General features: G+C 45.1%; 1 long non-coding RNA gene across 1 annotated transcript in view; it reads left to right on the forward strand.

Annotated features, from left to right (window-relative positions):
* LOC141156839 (uncharacterized) overlaps positions 1 to 16821 on the forward strand; it is a 54703-nt gene extending 37882 nt beyond the window's left edge. The window contains exons 2-3 of the long non-coding RNA XR_012247721.1: positions 8660 to 8780; positions 16796 to 16821. This is a non-coding gene — a long non-coding RNA (uncharacterized lncRNA). The remainder of the gene's footprint in view (positions 1 to 8659; positions 8781 to 16795) is intronic.
* Positions 16822 to 20668: the final 3847 nt, after the last annotated feature.

Raw genomic sequence — 20668 nt, forward strand, 5'->3', positions numbered from 1 at the left:
CAATATAGTACACGCACACACGTAGTGTCCAGCATAAGATTCCACTTTAATTAAATGCAGGTGCGTTTTATATACACCACTGATAGAAAGGTGTGAGGCAGTGACTGGGATCGTATACGAGGGACGGCATACTGTATATCCCCCAGAATGTGTACAGAGACCTATTAAACCCATTGGACTGCATTGTAGTCACAGACACAGCTGCAACTGCAACGCAGGAATGAAGGTGATTAGTGTTGAGCGAGTATGTTCTGTTAACCCTTTCGCCGAGTATGCTCGGGCCGAGCTCCGAGTATTTACAGCTGCTCGGTGATATGGTTGAATCGCTCCTGTGTGCATGATTTGCAACTGTTTGACAGTTTTATTACATGTGAGGAATGTCTATTTCTTACACATTCCTCACATGTAATAAAGCTGCCAAACAGTTGCAAATCATGCACACGGGAGCGATTCAACCATATCACCGAGCAGTTGTAAATACTCGGAGCTCGGCCCGAGCATACTCTGACAGAACATACTCGCTCAACCCTAAAGGTGAGCATTGACCTGGTCAGGCTATCTGGCTAAGGCAGATTAAGTAAAACCCGGCAGGGCCTTCATTTCTTGGAGGAGGCTACAGGAGGCAGTGGGGCGGCCTCCTCCCTCCAACCCGGGTTTTCCAGTGGCTCTTGCCACAGGTCCTTTAAAAACCCTGCACTAAGGATTAGTGTTGTTCAGTGTTGGGACCTGCTAGAAGCATAGCAGGAAAGCTTGGCGGGCCTGTGAGCAGCTGAACCCACGCCTGGGAAGGCTCTGCACACGTCATGCTCTGAGCGGCCCGGCGCGGCCGTTGCCCCCATAGGCGGATTATAATGAGGGCAATCCGGGCGACCGCCCGGGGCCCTGAGCCGGCAGGGGGCCCGCGGCTCCAGGCGGTTTGTCTAATGCCGGATTGCCCTCATTATATGTGCGGGCCGCCGCGGCACATAGCGGTAGCAGTGGCGGGAGGGGGGGGCCTGGACCGCTCCACCAGCAGCGGCCGCCGCTACTTCTTCATCGGCCGGGCCAGCACTGCAGCAGTTAACTTCCCTGTGCTGGCCCGGCCACGTCACTGCTAGGAGACACGGCCCTGTGTGCGGCTGTGTCTCCTAGCTGTGACGTCACGCAGTGCGCCCCGGCCTGCAGTGCTGCACCGGAAAAGAGACAGAGCAGGCAGGAGGAATGGAGCCGGGGGATGGTGAGTGTGTGTGTGTGTTTGTGGGCAGGTGTCTGTGTGGGCAGGTGTGTGTGGGCAGGTGTGTATATATGTGTGTATATGTGTGTGTGTGTGTGGGCAGGTGTGTGTGTGGGCAGGTGTGTGTGTGGGCAGGTGTGTGTGTGGGCAGGTGTGTGTGTGTTTGCGGGCAGGTGTCTGTGTGGGCAGGTGTGTGTGTGTATATGTGTGTGTGTGCGTGGGCAGGTGTGTGTGCGTGGGCAGGTGTGTGTGTGTGGGCAGGTGTGTGTGTGTGTGTGTGTGTGTGGGCAGGTGTGTGTGTGTTTGTGGGCAGGTGTGTGTGTGTGTGTGTGTGTGGGCAGGTGTGTGTGTGGGCAGGTGTGTGTGTGGGCAGGTGTGTGTGTATATGTGTGTGTGTGTGTGTGTGTGGGCAGGTGTGTGTGTGTGTGTGTGGGCAGGTTAGAAAGTCTTGCCCTGTTGAACACTACACCTGACTTGAGGCCACCACCTCTTGGTTGTCCAATGTTCTTGCTTCTCTAGGGCTCTTCTCAGATATTCATTATACCAGCTCCCCAGAATACCAAAGCTAGGGTGGGTGACCGCGAGCCCTGGTGGTGGTCATAACTGCGGCCACCCAGAGGCAATACTCCATAACAACAATCCCCTGAGGTGGTGTAGGATGTAAGGACCTATTCACACTACATTCAGCGCTGCATTCAGGTCTTTACACAAGGCTTACAACTGAATCCCCGAAATTCAGGATTGTGCTGTCTAAAATGAGACATCTGAAAGCAGAGCAAATGGAGCCTAAAGATTCAGACTTTAGCCTCGGTTTGCCTTTGTTCAAATCAATGGCTATGTCAAGGCCCATCTGAATGCCATTTTTCAGGGATTTAGATAGAAGCCTGGAAAGAGGAGACGAATGCATTGCAAAATTCAGTGTGAATAGGCCCTTATATCTGGAGTCTTGATATTGATGCCACATGCATTTTACTTGTTTTTAACTTAAAAAAAAAAAAATACACACACACAAATTATACACACACACACTATACATACACACACACTATACATACACACACACTATACATACACACACACTATACATACACACACTATACATACACACACATTATACACACTATACATACACACACACTATACATACACACACACACTATACATACACACACACTATACACACACACACTATTCATACACACACACAGATGTGTGTGTGGGCAGGTGTGTGTGTGTGTGTGTGGGCAGGTGTGTGTGTGTGGGCAGGTGTGTGTGTGATGTCTGTCTGTTTGTGTGTGTGTGTGTGGGCAGATGTCATTGTGTGATGTCTGTTTGTATGTATTTTTGTGTTTCAAATGTGTTTATGCGTGTCTGTATATGTTTGTGTGTGTGTATGACTGCATGCGGCCTCCTGCTGAGTATAGTTGGGGCCGTGCGGCCTCCTGATGTCTCTGGGGGGGGCGCCGTGCGGCCTCCCGCTGTGTATAGATGGCTACGTGCAGCCCCCCACTGTGTATAGATGGCTATGTGCGGCCCCCCGCTGTGTATAAATGGCTACGTGCGGCCCCCCGCTGTGTATAGATGGCTACGTGCGGCCCCCCGCTGTGTATAGACGGCACCGTGCGGCCCCCGCTGTGTATAGATGGCTACGTGCGCCCCCCACTGTGTATAGATGGCTACGTGTGGCCCCCCGCTGAGTATAGATGTCGCCGTGTGGCCTCCTGCTGTGTATAGATGGCTACGTGCGGTCTCCCGCTGAGTATAGATGGCGCTGTGCGGCCTCCTGCTGTCTCTGGGGGGTGCGCCGTGCGGCATCTATACTCAGCAGGAGGCCGCACGTAGCCATCTATACACGTATACTCAGCAGGAGGCCGCACGTAGCCATCTATACGGTGCCATCTATACACAGCAGGAGGCCGCACGGCGCCATCTATACGCTGCGGGAGTCTCAGTGCTTTGCAACAGCAGTCAATAAATTCTGCTTGACTAATTCTGAGCACCATAAAGTCTGGTTCGCTTCTAACCTGCTGTCTTCATTTTCAGCTTGCTGAATTCTAGCTCATTTACTGTCATTCGAGACGATGCCTTTGCTGGTCTCTTTCACCTTGAATACCTGTAAGTGCTCCACTTAATGTCATATTTTTGATTCTGTTCTTCTTCATCTTATAGCATGTCCAATTGTATGAGCAAGTATTCATATGAATTTATGACCTACTTAAACCTTGGAGGACCTTAAATTTTATTCAATCAAATTTTTTTCCAGTTTAAAACTATGGGACATATATGTGCCTTGGTCCTCAAAGGGTTTTTAAAGGGGCTACAAACATAAATACGAAAAAAATAATTCAATTAGTGCTTTTTGTGTTCATTTAATTTTTATTTGAAGTCCATTTTTTTATATACCTTGAAATTAAGCCCTACCCCATGGAATGAAGCCCTACCTACATGACATCTGAGAGCTACATGGATCCCGCTTGTGAGGTGCCTGTCCGTCACTACTATTCAGTTTTAGGGTCCACTCACTAAGCCATATATTCTCTCATGTAAGAGAATAGGGCCAATTATGCTAATGACACTCGGCTCAAACTCTGTCAGAGCTTCAACTGAGTGTGATCCGATTCTCTCGCAGCACAGATATGGAGAAGATGGAGAACTTAATTTCTCCATCTTCTCCATAGTCTCTGTGAGTGTTCATCGGACTGCACTTGGATGACATCCGAGTGCAGTCGAATGTTTTACGTGCACCCGTAGACTTGTATGGGTGCACATGGTCCGAATATCGAATGAGATTATTTTCTCATGCCAATAATCGCAGATCTGCACTATCCCATAGTATAACATAGGGCCGAGTCCTATCTGATAAAACATCACATAGCATTCGGCCGTGTTATACGACAGTGTGAGCGAGCCCTTAGAGTCAAGGAATATTTACATGCAGATGATGATATTACTCTCCAAGTGTATATTTTTTTAGGCGAGTTCATAGTAAATGCTTTGTCTTTTTGACATGTGATCAACTAAAGAACAAGAAAGATTTAGGACCTCCCCTATAGAGAAACGGAAAATAGTTTGGAGGACTTGCATGTCCTTTTTTATTTATTATGAGAAAATCATAAAATATCCCGTTTTTTAACCATGCTGTGACTTTCTGCTGAGGGAGAGGGAGAGAGCTGCCCTATTCAGAGTCTGTAATAAGACCTGCTGACAAAAGTGTTGAAGATACAGTCTAATGTGAATTAACAATGAAAAAAAGTTAATTTCACAAATGACTTGTATTTTTTTTAATACAAACTTTTTTGTGTTTACAGTTCCTTTAAAGGGAATCTGTCATCAGGTTTTTGCCACCTAATCTGAGAGCAGCATAATGTAGGGTTAGAGGCACTGATTCCAGTAATGTGTCACTTACTGGGCTGCTTAGTGTTGTTTTGATAAAATCATTGATTTGTCAGAAGGTAATTATCACTAGATGACTAGTAAGTTCTGTAGGACCCCACCCCCATCACTGATCAGTAGATTTCTGTGTACACTGAGCATGGGCAGAAACCTGCCAATCAGTGGTGTGGGTGGTGCTATACAGAGCGCAGCATTCAGAGAGCTGCTAGATCTGCAGCAGATAAAACGGTGATTTTCTCAAAATGACAACAAGCAGCTGAAAAAGTGGCACATCGCTGGAATCAGGGTATCTGCCCCAATATTGTGCTGCTCTCAGATGGGGCAGCACAATTAATATTGTGAACTATCACATGATCTATCACAGGGGATCATGTGACATGTCACTTGATAAATCAGGTGTGTGGGGGGGGGCCCCCGCGCCTTCTAAACTGCCCGGGGCCCTTGCTACTCTTAATCCACCCCTGATTGCCCCCAGCAACCGTTGTTATGGACTTGTGTTAACCTGGTTGCGTACCGGAGGACTTTGTTTACCTGTGAGTTTTGCAAAATAAAGCTGTTTATGTTGGACTTGCTTGGGTCACTGCCTCAGTTACTGCACGGTGTGAACAACGCCGCCTTACAAAGGGTTTTATGCCAGAAACTGTTTTGTGGTATTCAGAGATAGTTGTGTCTGTTTCGATCCAGAAACTCCGGGACTTGGAATGTGTAGGGGGATGGTTTCTGTGTAAAAGTGCTGCGTGATAGATTTAGAGCATAAAATGGGACTGAGAAGACAAAATGGATTCTGATTTCCCCCAACACCATAAAAACATTGTGTCAGACACATTATTGTATGCCAGTTATTCACACATTTGAGTTTACTTCTAGCTTATATACGTGAACAATGTGGCATTGTTCTTACGATTCATCTGCACTGCAGAGCTCTGAGCAGGTAGGCTGTACAGCGACGCAAGGAGGCATTACAATAAGTCACATGGAATTATAGAGTAATAAGGTATAGAAAAAAAATGGAAAAGGTATAGCAGGATTGTAGGACCACAACTGTAATGAAAGTTGGGGGGGCAGCCGCGTGGTTCACTGTTTGCTTGTAGTGCCCTGTTTTGAATCTTAGGACAAGATCTGCATGGAGTTTGTATGTTCTCCCTGTGTCTGTGTGGGTCTCATCCGGGTAACCTGGTTTCCTCCTAGACTTCAAAAATATAAGAAAATGATCCCTTAATGCAGAGGTCCCCAACCGCCGGTCCGCGGACCAGGACCGGGCCGTTGGGGTTTTTCAGCCGGTCCGCGGCGCCGCTGACCAGGGCCGGCGTCAGCACCCGGGCAAATGCCGGGGCTCTGAGCAGGCAGAGGGGCCCACTGGCGGTCGCGCACCCCGCTGGGCTATGGGCGGAGGAGAGCGGTGTCAGCGCCCGCCCTTCTCCGCCGCTTGCTCAGGGCCCCGGCAGCTGGATACTTACCTCTCCCCGTGCCTCCGCAGATCAGCTGTCTTCCTGCTCTGCGCTCCCTGTGACGTCTCAGGTGAGAGGGCGCGGTGACGTCTTTACACCGCGCCCTCCCCTGAGCCGTCACAGGGAGCGCTGAGCGGGAAGAAACGACAACGCTGGAGTTCGGAGCCGAGCAGCGAGCGGCGGGCAGCAGGTGAGGAGAAGGGAGGTGAGTATTTGATTTTTTTTTTTTTTTTAATGTATGGAGGCATGGGGCAGTATAAAGAGGGGAGGGGGGGGGCATCCTGCTTGGGGCATTATAAAGAGGAGGGGTGACAGCCTGCATGGGGCATTATAAGGTGGGGAACAGCCTGCATGGGGCATTATAAAGAGGGGGGGATTCCTGCTTGGGGCATTATAATGAGGAGGGGTGACAGCCTGCATGGGGCATTATAAGGTGGGGAACAGCCTGCATGGGGCATTATAAAGAGGGGAGGGGGGGGGGGCATCCTGCTTGGGGCATTATAAAGAGGAGGGGTGACAGCCTGCATGGGGCATTATAAGGTGGGGAACAGCCTGCATGGGGCATTATAAAGAGGGGGGGATTCCTGCTTGGGGCATTATAATGAGGAGGGGTGACAGCCTGCATGGGGCATTATAAGGTGGGGACCAGCCTGCATGGGGCATTATAAGGTGGGGAACAGCCTGCATGGGGCATTATAAAGAGGGGAGGGGGGGGGGCATCCTGCTTGGGGCATTATAAAGAGGAGGGGTGACAGCCTGCATGGGGCATTATAAGGTGGGGAACAGCCTGCATGGGGCATTATAAAGAGGGGGGGATTCCTGCTTGGGGCATTATAATGAGGAGGGGTGACAGCCTGCATGGGGCATTATAAGGTGGGGAACAGCCTGCATGGGGCATTATAAAGAGGGGGGGATTCCTGCTTGGGGCATTATAATGAGGAGGGGTGACAGCCTGCATGGGGCATTATAAGGTGGGGACCAGCCTGCATGGGGCATTATAAGGTGGGGAACAGCCTGCACGGGGCATTATAAAGAGAGGGGGGGACATCCTGCATGGGGCATTATAAAGAGGAGGGGTGACAGCCTGCATGGGGCATTATAAAGAGGGGGGGTGACAGCCTGCATGGGGCAGTATAAAGAGGAGGGGTGACAGCCTGCATGGGGCATTATAAAGAGGGGGGGCAGCCTGTATGGGGCATTATGTGGGGGGTAACAGCCTGCATGGAGCATTATAAGGGGGGGACAGCCTGTATGGGGCATTATGTGGGGGGTAACAGCCTGCATGCAGCATTATATGGGGACCGGTATCCTGTATGGAGCGTTATATGGGGGCCAGTATCCTGTATGGAGCGTTATATGGGGGCCAGTATTCTGTATGGAGCCTTATATGGGGGCCAGTATTCCGTATGGGGTCTTATATGGGGGCCAGTATTCCGTATGGGGCCTTATATGGGGGCAAGTATTCCGTATGGGGCCTTATATGGGGGCAAGTATTCCGTATGGGGCCTTATATGGGGGCAAGTATTCCGTATGGGGCCTTATATGGGGGCCAGTATTCCGTATGAAGCGTTATATGGGGGCCAGTATTCCGTATGGGCGTTATATGGGGACCAGTATTCCGTATGGAGCCTTATATGGGGGCCACTATTCTGTGTGGAGCGATTCACCGGTTTCTGAGCTATTGTAGAATTTACAATAGATATCACTCATGAAGTGAAATCTTTGCATTGTACTATATATATATATTTCTCCGCCGTATCTCTGCATCATGAATCGTGGTATGTGTTAAAGGGGCCCACTGAGACTCTTTCGCCCGGGGCCCAGAAAAACCTGGAGCCGGCCCTGCCGCTGACAGCTAGCTCCGCGGCCCTGCGCCTGGTCAGAGCTCGCTCTGTGTGGATTTATAATGTTTTCTGCCATAGCCGTGACAGCTCGCAGCTCCCGGCAGAGAACATTATGCAGGACGGGGTGGGGCGTCGGGCGGGTCTTAGTGACGCAGCCCTCCACAGCACAGCATGGTACCTGTTGTACGTCACGGGGCGGGTCTTAGTGACGCGGCCCTCCTGCACAACATGGTGTGTTCCTGACGGGGTGGGGCGGCAGGCTCTCCTCACTGACACACCCCCGGCAGAACATGTTATGTGGGGCGTGCTGGGGCAGCAGACTGGCTTCAGTGACGCGGCTCCCGGTACCGGTGTTCAGTGTGTAGCGCTGCTAAGCAGCAGCGCTGTATACACTGACGCTCAATGTACAATGCTGCTACTTAGCAGCGCTGTACACCGAGGTCCCGCCAGCATCCTCCCCATACAGCTCCACCCCTCCATAACCCCACCCCCATATGACCAAAGCCCCGCCCCCACCCCCACCGGGCCATGGAAAACTGGTCTTCCTTATAGCCGGTCCCTGGTGCAAAAAAGGTTGGGGACCTCTGCCTTAATGTGTGATAGTATATTGTGGGTCCATTGGTATTGGGACTGATGGGACTAAGCATTAGGCTAACAACATGAGACAGATATCTCACATCATAGATAAATGTCCATATTATATCGTAGCTGAGACGTATTTGTAACATGTTGTAATACAAAGCTTTTATATTGCTTTATAGAACACACCTGGATAGCTGAATTCAGCGGATGTTTTACGTGTCCCAAGAAAATCTAACTGCTCTGCTTTTGCTACATAGGAGATCCAACCCATCTGCTGGACCTTGACCTACAGTATTTGTGGTATGACTCATTTCTGCAGCAACTATCATGTATCTTTATTATGGTACAATGTAATTATCCAGTGTTTATTACGCTAACATATTTAACCCTAACAGTGACTGCATGTTCTGCGCTTCCGAGACAAGCTGGTAGTGAGACTGCAAAGCACACACTGAGGCTAAATCTGTGAAGCCATGGAGAAAAACTACATCTTGGATTATGGGACATAATGACATTTTTTAATGCAGGGCTGTATTCACTTAAACTGGAAGAGGGTGAGACCGCATGCAGAATGAGAAGTGGGAAGACTGCACTTGTCCTTGAACTTGGCAGCAGTGTTGTCAGGGACATCTTCATAGATGCTAACAAAATATCAGCCGTTAAAGAGAACCTGTCAGCAGGATTTTGCTAAGTAAACTACAGGCATTGTTATGTTGGGGCTGCTGCACTGATTACAATAATACCTGAGGTGAAGAAATCTGTTTTGTGTTTTTTGTGTAATCCGTGTTTGCAGTTTTGAGTTAATGATATGCCCGTGCTCTGGGGCGGGACTGTGGGCAGGGTCTTATCCTGGTGCTCTAGTTCAGATCAGCAAGAAAAAACCTGTCCACAGGCCCAGAAGCACAAGTATGTTCATCATCATAGAGACAAAGAGAGACAGACAGAGGACTCTATCTCTCTCTGTCTGTGTCTGTCTCTCTCTTTGTCTGTCTCTGTCTGTGTCTGTCTCTCTCTGCCTCTCTTTTTTGCTCTGTCTGTCTCTCTCTGTGTTTTTCTCTGTCTGTGTCTCTCTCTCTGTGTCTGTCTCTCTCTGCCTCTCTTTTTTGCTCTGTCTGTCTCTCTCTGTGTGTTTGTCTGTCTGTCTGTGTCTGTCTATCTCTGTCTCTATGATGACTAACATGCTCATGCTTGAGGGCGGGCCTGTGGGCAGGTCTTTTCTTGGTGCTCTGACCTAGAAGCATGAGCATGTTCATCATATAGACAGACAGACTGAGAAACAAAGCGAGATGGACAGAGAGGCAGACAGTGGACTCTGTCTCTCTCTTTGTCTGTCTTTCTGTCTATCTCTGTCTTTCTCACTCTGTCTGTCTCTCTTTGCATCTCTCTGTCTCTCTGTATGTCTCTCTGTCTTTCTCTGTCTCTTTGTCTCTCTTCCGGTCTCTCTCCCTGTCTGTGTCTTTCTGTGTCTCTGTCTGTTTCTCTCTGCCTGTTTCTCTCTGCCTGTTTCTCTCTGCCTGTTTCTCTCTGCCTGTTTCTCTCTGTCTCTGCCTGTTTCTCTCTGTCTCTGTCTGTTTCTCTCTGTCTCTGTCTGTTTCTCTCTGTCTCTATGATGGCGAACATGCCCGTGCTTCGGGACGGCCTGTGGACAGATCTTTTCTTGGTGCTCTGGCCTAGAGCACCAGGATAAGACCCTGCCTACAGTCCCGCCCCGGAGCACAGGCATATCATTAAATTAAAACGTCAAACACAAATTAAACAAGAACCACAAAGCGGATTTCTTCACTGCAGGTATCATTTTAATCAGTGTAACAGCGCCAACATGACACTGCCTGTAGTTTACTTAGCAAAATCCTGCTGACCTGTTCTCCTTTATGAAATGCACTACACCACGTGTACATTACAGTGACAAAACCCTGGCAATGTTCAAAAGAAATTCAGATGTCCTCATGTCTTCATGCACTCAGTTATCCTCAGCTCTTCATGCCCTCAGCTGTACTCAGGTCTGCATGCAAGCTGCTTTCAAGCTTTTAAGTACTCAGTTGTCCTCAGGTCTTTATGTACTCAGTTGTCTTCAGGACTTCATGTTCTCAGCTCTTCATGCACTCAGTTCTCCTCAGCTCTTCATATGCTTTGTTGTCCTGAGCACTTAATGCCCTCAGGATTTCATGCACTTCTTTTTTCTTGGGTTTTTATGCACTCATTTTTCCTCAGCTCTGCATACCCTCAGCTGTCCTCACTTCTTGATGTCCTCAGCTCTTCATACACTCAGTTGCTTTCAGGTCTTCATGCACTCAATTGCTCTCGGGTCTGCATGTCCTCAGCTGTCCTCAGCTCTGCATGTCCTCAGCTGTCCTCAGCTCTGCATGTCCTCAGCTGTCCTCAGCTCTGTATGTCCTCAGCTGTCCTCAGGTCTGTATGTCCTCAGCTGTCCTCAGGTCTGCATGCACTCAGCTGTCCTCAGGTCTGCATGCACTCAGCTGTCCTCAGGTCTGCATGCTCTCAGCTGTCCTCAGGTCTGCATGCACTCAGCTGTCCTCAGGTCTGCATGCACTCAGCTGTCCTCAGGTCTGCATGCACTCAGCTGTCCTCAGGTCTGTATGCACTCAGCTGTCCTCAGCTCTGCATGCACTCAGCTGTCCTCAGCTCTGCATGTCCTCAGTTGTCCTCAGCTCTGCATGTCCTCAGTTGTCCTCAGCTCTGCATGCACTCAGCTGTCCTCAGGTCTGCATGCACTCAGCTGTCCTCAGGTCTGCATGCACTCAGTTGTCCTCAGGTCTGCATGCACTCAGCTGTCCTCAGCTCTGCATGCACTCAGCTGTCCTCAGCTCTGCATGTCCTCAGTTGTCCTCAGCTCTGCATGTCCTCAGTTGTCCTCAGCTCTGCATGCACTCAGCTGTCCTCAGGTCTGCATGCACTCAGCTGTCCTCAGGTCTGCATGCACTCAGTTGTCCTCAGGTCTGCATGCTCTCAGCTGTCCTCAGCTCTGCATGCACTCAGCTGTCCTCAGGTCTGTATGCACTCAGCTGTCCTCAGGTCTGCATGCACTCAGTTGTCCTCAGGTCTGCATGCACTCAGTTGTCCTCAGGTCTGCATGCACTCAGCTGTCCTCAGCTCTGCATGTCCTCAGTTGTCCTCAGGTCTGCATGCATTCAATTGTCCACAGGTCTGTCTCTTACATCAACTTGAGTATTGTGTAATCTAATTAATGGTGACAAACTCCTGAAAGCAAAACTCATTACACATCCTCTTGTATGTGACATATAACTGGGTGTGGTTTAAGCATATTGGAAATCTGATTTTTTTTGTAAAACATTGTAAATATGAAGTATTTGCATAGATAGATACAGTAGATAGACAGATAGATAGACAGGACCGACAGATCGATAGATAGATAGTCTAAATTTACCAGATGGTACCATTGTAATGTACCAATTTTCAGATGATTCATAAATTCTGATTGGCCAAAATGTCCTTATACAGGTGACTCATCCCTAATGTTTTAATCTCATCTAATATATTGTGACTCAGTGATCATTCTTAATGGACATTTAATAGAAATTACAGATTATTATAATCCTAGACCATACAGTAGACCATAGTAGAGAAATACTATTAAGGATGTGTTTGAACTTTCCAGTATTTAGGCTATGTACCCACGATGCAGAAATGCTCCGCATTTTTCCTGAGCATTTCTGCATCTCCCTGGCAGAAAAAACGCATGCGGATTGTACATGCAGATTGTACATGCGGATTGTACATGTGGATTGTACATGCGTTTTTTCAGCCAGGGACAAGCGTTTGTCACACATTTTGCACATGCGATTTCGCATGCGGGTTGTCAAGCGCTTTCCAAGCGATTTTAGCATCACTTGGAAAGTGCTTGACAACTTAGTCACACTATATAAATCCATGCAACCGGCAAGGATTTTATATAGTGTGACCAAGTTAGTTAAAAAAAAGAATAAAAAAAACACCATATACTCACCTTCCGATGGCCCCTGGTCTCCTTATCCGATGCGTCTGGTGTCTCGTGGTGGTGTAAAAGGACCTTTCATTACATCATTTAGTCATGTGACAGGTCACGCGACTGCTGACTTCAGCGGTCGCATGACCATCACATGACTAAATGACGTCATGGAAGGTCCTTTTAGACCATCGCGAGCCGCCGGGGAGCCAGGACGCATCAGAAAGTAAGTATAATGTATTTTTTTATTTTAAATTCTTTTTTTTTTTTTTTACAGGTACTATGGTACCCGGGTCTGGAAGAGAGTCTCCTCTTCTCCAGACCCGGGTACCATCCGCACATTGAATCGCTTAATATCCGCTTGTGCACATGTAGTCATGCAGATATTAAGCGATTCAATGCAAGTCAATGGCGGCGAAAACGCCACGATTACGCAAAATAATTGGTAGTGCTCAAGATTTTTCCGCAATGATAATCCGCAGCAGAAATTTCCGCAACATGTGCACAGCACATGCGGATTATCATTGGGGAACATAGCAGACCTTCTACCAAGCGTTTTTTAAGCGTTTCTGCGTCGGAATTGCCGCTGTGGAAATGCTTAAAAACGCATAGTGGGCACACAGCCTTACTGATGTAGATAAGAAGTAACTCCTGTCTCTTCCGGTGCTCACGCTCTTGATTGAGCGAGCATTCCGCAACAATGCACTTATTCCCCAATCAGCCTATGGTTGCCACAAACGCAAACCTACATGAGAAGCAAAAACCCAAAATCACCAAGTGTAAAAGCCTACAAATATAACCAGATTATAAACCTACAAAACCTATATTCAAAAATTAGGCAATAAAATAAAGCCGTACAAATAATGTTTCTTTATTAATCATATTAAAACATAGACCACAAAAATATAAAAAAGGGAAAGAGGGTGTAGGAAAGAAGTAAAAAGGAGGAAGGAGATGAATGTTCAGAGTGTATATAATATATTAATGGTACATAAAATTCGCTACCACTTCCACTTAGTTCGCGCGTTGGAGTAGGTGAAGGGGGATGTGATGTGCTTCTGATGGTCAGTAAATGGTTACATCTTTTACATCTTTTCGGCTTTATCAAATCTATATCCTTTTTTTATGGGAGTCATACATTTCTTTACTGTGCAATATTTATTTATTCTAAATCATTTATTATTGCTTATTGATTATGCATTGTTGCACAGTGCACTTTCTTCATTGCATTATATGTTTAATTGAAATTATAAATGATATATTTACATGAAATGTGATTTCTTATATGGTGCTATATTGTGTCACCCAAACATTTTTGGCCATTTGATTGTCATTTAATTGTATGCACCATTAATATTATATATACACTCTGCACATCCATCCCCCTCCTCCTGTTTACTTCTTTTCCCACCCCCTTTACCTCTTTTTTATCTTTATGAGGTAATAACTCTGGAACGCTTCAACGGATCCCCCTGATTCTGAGACTTTTTTTCGGGACATATTGTACTTCATGATAGTGGTAAAATATCTTCGATAATACTTGCGTTTATTTGTAAAAAAAAAAATGGAAATTTGGCGTAAAATGCCCTTAAATCAGTCATGTCACATGTCACACGAAATAGTTAATAAATAACATTTCCCACATGTCTGCATCAGCACAATTTTTTAAACTAATTTTTTTTTGTTAGGAAGTTATAAGGGTTAAAAGTTGACCAGCAATTTCTCATTTTTCCAACAAAATTTACAAAACCATTTTTTTAGGAACCACATCACATTTAAAGTGACTTTGAGGGGTTTATATGGCAAAAAATACCCAAAAGTGACACCATTCTAAAAACTGCACCACTCACGGTATTTAAAATCACATTCAAGAAGTTTATTACCCCTTCAGGTGCTTAACAGCAATTTTTGGAACGTGGAAGAAAAAAATTAACATTTAACATTTTTTTTTAACAAAAATTTTACTTTAGGCCCATTTTTTTTATTTTTGAAGGGTACCAGGAAAAAATGGGCCTCAAAATTTGTTGTGCACTGTTTGACTTTTTGAATGCACAATTTTCTGGAATAATTAGCGGATGTCATGTTGTGTTTGGAGAACCCCTGATGTGCCAAACAGTGGAAACCCCATACAAGTGACACCATTTTGGAAATTAGACCCCTCAGATAACTTATCCAGATGTGTGGGGAGCACCTTGAACCCCCAGGTGGTTCACAGAAGTTTACAATATTGAGCCGTGAAAATAAAAATGTCACATATTTCCAACAAAAATGTTTTGGAGCCCCAAATTTTGCATTTTCATAAGGGTAACAGGAGAAATTGCACTGCACAATTTGTTGTGCAATTTCTCCTGAGTACGCCGATACCCAATATGTGGAGGAAAACTACTGTTTGGTCGCACAGCAGGGTTCAGAAAAGGAGTGGCAGTTTGGAACGCAGACTTTACTGGAATGGTCTGCTGGTGTCATGTCGCATTTGGAGAGCCCCTGATGTGCCTAAACAGTGGAAAACCCCCACAAGTGACTTCATTTTGGAAACTAGACCCCTAAAGGAATTTATCTAGATGTGTGGTGAGAACCTTGAACCCACAGAATTTTGCAACGTTGATCTGTGAAAATGAAAAAATATATATTTTTCCCACAAAAATGTTGTTTTAGCCCCCAATAGTTTCATTTTCATAAGGATAGCAGGAGAAAATGGACCCCAAAATTTGTTGTGCAATTTCTCCTGAGTACGTCGATACCCCATATTTGGTGGAAAACTACTTTTGAAGCACAGTGCAAAGCTCAGAAGGGAAGAAGCACCACGTTGGAGTTCATATTTTGCTGGGCTGGTTTGACGGTGCCATGTCACATTGGCAGAGCCCCTAAGGTGCCAGAACAGCAGAACTCCCCATAAGAGACCCCATTTTAGAAACTACATCTCTCAATGAATTCATCTAGGGGTGCAGTGAGCATGTTGACACCACTTGTGCCTCACAGAATTTTACACCATTGGGCAGTGAAGAAAGAATAATGAAATTTCTATCACCAAAGTTTTTTTAGCCCCAGATTTTACATTTTCACATTGGGAAATGGGTAAAAATGGCACCAAAATTTGTCCCACAATTTTTGCTGAATGTAGAAATACCCCATATGTGCCTGTACAGTACTGCTTAGCCACACGGTGAGACTCGGGAGGGATGAAGCGCTATTTGTCTCCTGGAACACATATTTTCCTAGAATAGTATGCAGACTTCATATACAGAGACCCTAAGTGCTAAAAGAGCAGAATCCCCCCCTTAAGTGACCCCATTTTGGAAATTATACCTCTTTGGGAATTTATCTACAGGTGTGGTGAGGATTTTAACTACATGGGTGTTTTCCAGAAACAAGCAGCGGTGGATGTTGCTGAGTGAAAATTGAAAACTGCCGTTGTAGTGACCAGTACGTTGTAGTGACCAGTACGTTGTAGTGACCAATACGTTGTAGTGACCAGCTCATGCTTCTGGAGATATGCACCCGTAAATTAGGCGGTGTCTCACCGCTACAGAAATGCCAAACTTGTGGACGCTAACTGCGGTTTAGGCACACCGTGGGGCTCAGAAGGGAGGTGGGCATTTGGATTTGGGAGCACAGAATTTGCTGAATTTCTTTTAGGGGGCAAGGGCAATTTCGCTTTTCCAGAGCCTTTGTGCTACTAGTAACGTGGAAGCCCCCTATATTTCCATTAACAGATGACGGACCTGAGTGGGGACTTGCTTTTTTTGTGGATTGAGTCGAAGCGTTTATTGTGATCCAAAATGTTATGTGAAAAGAACAAAATGAGCATATGAGGAAATATCAATAGTACTTGTAAATAGCCTTGGGTACTTAGTTAACGCTCTTTTGATTAAAAAAAAAAGCATAAATAGAAAAATAAAGGTATTCCTAATAAAATAAATTCTGAAAAACATAAATTATATTTAGTAAGTTAATTATTCCATTCTGATAATATTTCCTTGTCTTGGTGCTTTCTGTAGTTTGACACCCACTGAGCACAAGTGTTGCCCTTGCCACATACTACTCATACAGAAGTAGTTGGGGCTCTGTCTCAGTAGATCCATGCTGAGATAAATCTCTGGCTCTGAATGCTCAGCATGTAAATTACCGTATCAAAGAGCAGCCATGTAAATTGCCTTCCCACCTCCTGCAGTGAAGCTGCAAATTTGTGCATTACATGAAATCATCCTTTTTTTGCGGTAATTTAACATTAATGTTGCACCAATAATTCAGCCAAGACATGCTGCTTCTCCTTTGTTTTTCACTATCTGCCGGAATGCTATAGATAATGTAGGTTAGGTATATTGTTAAATATTCATTTTTCATCTTTTAGGTTTGATGGGGGATTGTTCGGATGACAGCTGGAACTGTTGTGATCACAGGAGGAATCCTAGCAACTGTGATACTTCTATGCATCATTGGAGTACTGTGCTACTGCAGACTTCAGGTGAGAGCAGAACCGAGGACTAGATGCCTTCAAATATTAATGTCTTGTATCATGAATAAGTCTGCAATGTTTTGCACAAGTAGTTGACTGATTTCTATTAAACAAAAATTCTATTTTCCATATAGTATTACTGCTGTAAGAAAGACGACCTAAATGGGGAGGCTGAGGAGGACTCTGGTCACCGGCCTCACTCACACTTTCCTTGCCATGACTGCTCTTCATCCCACCTGGATGGAGGGTTCCCTCCATATGCAGCTCCAGCCTACTCTCCATACGGCTCACCATATATCATACGGACCGCAGACACCATGTGCAATGGAAGAGAGAGGGATTCATACACTCCAACTCACTATGCAGAAGCAGGACCCCTTCTTGTGATGGGGGGTACCCCCAGCCTCTCTAGAGGGCTGCACGCTCTCAGTACCCAGGTATGAACTGGAAATGACCAACGCAACCCTGAAGTTCTAAACCTGCCAAGGATTTTACACCACTACTGTGGATCCACATAAGCCAGCCATTTTTAGTCACGGGCATTCCCTGAACCGTTTTGGAGCAAAAATATTACAACATAACCTGTAAAAAAAAATTGGTAAATGTACATAACGACTTGTTTATTGTAAGAGGGGCATCATGCCGAAGATCAGTTGTGGAGAAGAATGGGGGATAATGCCTTTGCTTGAACAACTTGTATTTCACTACCAGCTTGTGTTTGACTTTATTTTTTCATGGAAGAAAAGAGGAAAAAACATACAATATTTATGGGGTTTTTAATTCTACATCATTGCGGGTGTATATGAATATATCATATAGAATATTATATAGACTTTTTCTATGGTAACTAGACTTTAAAAGTTTGTGTTGGCCATGAGCACAGAGCAGAGAAAGCCTCCTCCTCGGGTCTGACTTTAGTACATTTCAAAATTACCCTTACAATGTACTAGGAAATAGTGAGATTAATTATGAATTCCTATAAAACACTTGTGGAGAGATCATAAGAGGGACAAAACCGGTCTAAAAAATCAGCTGAAGGAGACATAGTCATAATCAATTAATATAATACTTTTCCTACATATTATAAATTAATTTTCAACCCTTAATAATATCATTGGTTTAAGTAAAATCATTGACAGATCCTCATCGATCCTGTTCCTGGACCCCTCGCTGGTTTCCCCTAACTTTCTACTGGGTCCAGATGGACATGTGAGTGCTGCAGGCAATCACTGACTCCACAGCAGCATTGCAACAGCTATTGATTGGCTGCAGCATTTACATATCCATCCAGACTGTGCAGGAAGTGCAGAGACCGGCAGGAGGACCCAGGATCACATTAGATCAGTAGTGGCAGAGGATTGGTAAGATAATTTTTAGATATTTCAGTCGTCCCAGATCAATTCATGTCTGAGCAATGCCCCAAATCATATGTTAAATCACCCAATAGTTTTGATGCCAATATTTCATTCTAGATGGCTTAGACTTTACTACTTCTGATTTTTAAATTAAAAGGTTAGTCCCAAAAATAGTAAGTTATCCCCTATCCAGGGGCGGACACAGGAAGAAGTGGGCTCCTGTGCAAGAACAGAATATGGGTCCTTTGCAGTCCAATAATGTTTCTGTGACCGAAGCTGCATTGGAAGGAGAAGTGGGCCCCCTTACCTTTTGGGCCCCTGTGCAATGGCACAGTCTGCACCAACAGTATGTCCACTCCAGCCCCGATCCATAGAATAGGGGGTAACCTATTGATCACTGGGGATCTACTTGAGAACTGCACTCCAGAACCTCAAGAATGGAGCTTTGCAGGGAGCCATCTCGATTGGAGTGAAAGTTCACAAGCTCAACATCTGCTTTATTCATTCTATATGCGACTGCTGGAGAAACCAGAGCACAGCGCCTGACTATTTCTGCCAATCCCATAGACAATGACTGTAGTGGAGGTCAATCATGTACCTCTCCACTCAGGGGCGGAAATATCATTGGTGCAACCTGTGCGGCCACACAGGGGCCCAAGATGTCAGGGAGCCCATTTCTACTTCCAAAACAGGTGGAATTGTCCATTATAATGAACTCTTGGGCTGCAAAGGGCCCATATATTGTTCTTGCACAGGGGCCCTCTTCTGTCTGTGTCCACCAGTGTCATCACTCCATTTAAGATGTGGCTTTACTGAGCCCAGATACTGGTTCCAGAGCCTTGTTGTCAGTGTCACTGGGGTCTCAGTGGTTGGACGTCCAGTGATTGGTAAGTTGTCCCCTGTCCCATAGTTAGGGAATCATTTACTATCTTAGGAACAACCCTTTAATTGATAGACATCTGTAGATACAGTAGAGCTCCAATAGCTTAGAGTTGTCCTACAGGGGCTCCATATCTTTTGGAGATCGTACCAAGCTGTGATATGGTGATGTGCATGAGGGCTTTGAGACTGCTATGCATTTCAATTCACCCAATTTGACTTATGTAAAATTCATGTGATTTTCTTGTTCTGTTGCACTTAATGCACATAATTAAGTTTGCGATTTCAGCTTCCAGAGAAATGTCTTGCAGACACAGTCACCATCTGGCCTCTATCAAACTGTGAAAGGAGCAAAAAAAAAAGAAAGAAAATTGTTATCATAAAGGGGTATTTGTCGTCATTTGCCAGGTTCCCATGATTTAGTGTTAGAAAAATATTTTAAAATATATTGATAAAAATATGAATAATTGACATTTAAATGTATTGGTTTTCAGAGGTTATTTACTATAAGAATACATGAATAAATGCATTTCAAATTCCGATATAGTTTTATTCAGTTTACACTAATTCTAAACAAGCTGATGAATTAATGTTTTATACTTGTTTTATATATTTTTTCGATTTCAGAACATGTACATAAAATGAGTTAATGAGGGAGATTTATCATGAGGGAATTTTTTTAATAAGTTTTCCTTGAGGCTGCGCTGTTGTTACTTGCTAAATATTTATCATGGTGACGCACAATGTGAAATCATTTTGACTCATCATTGATATAACACTTCTGTCTAGAGAAGTGTTTTTTAATGTCACACCTCCTCCCCCACTGGAATTTTTACTTTTCGTAACTTCTTTTAAAAAAGTCACCACGACTACTTTCCTATCCACTTTTTAAGTGTTGAGAGTGGTGTCAAATTGTAAAAAGTCCTGTTTTTTTTTCACAAAAACTCTGAGTGCAAAAGCCTTGGTAAAAATCTCCCAATAACTCTTTTTTGCTATAATGTACAGTATATTTTACAAAAGCAAAGATGATTTTTTTGGAACTCCAAAAACTCTTGAGGTAGGTAGCCAATGTCTTCTCAATGCAATTTCCAATAACGTTTCATAAGTTTTCTTAATTATATTTGTAATAACGAGGGTGAAATTTTACCTTCAATCAACAATGACAATCAGTCCATTAGTCTAAATATTTCTTAAACAGTTGCGCTTTTAGGTTTGTTTTACCAAAACTTGACACCTGACACAAGAAGAAGCTGATTTGTACTTGAAAAACATTAACTCTTGGACTTACATGTTGCCTCCACCATCTCGGGGACCTAAGAGGCTGAGCGATGAAGGTCCTTCTACCCAATTAGGTACTTTCAATCCAAAGCCAAAGGGGGTGTGGTTTATTTTTTTAGCCTTACCCCACTATTCACCTAGTAGACTTGACAGTCAATAATTATAGGATCCTCACTGGGGTCCCCTGATGAGCCATTTGGTGGTCCTTTTCAACTGAGATGAGATGTAGGTGTACCAAGCCTGCGTGGAATCTCTG

This window comes from Phyllobates terribilis, unplaced genomic scaffold (genome assembly GCF_046119375.1).
Source record: "Phyllobates terribilis strain yellow unplaced genomic scaffold, ASM4611937v1 Scaffold_8__6_contigs__length_399053987, whole genome shotgun sequence".
In the NCBI taxonomy this organism is placed as follows: Eukaryota; Metazoa; Chordata; class Amphibia; order Anura; family Dendrobatidae; genus Phyllobates; species Phyllobates terribilis.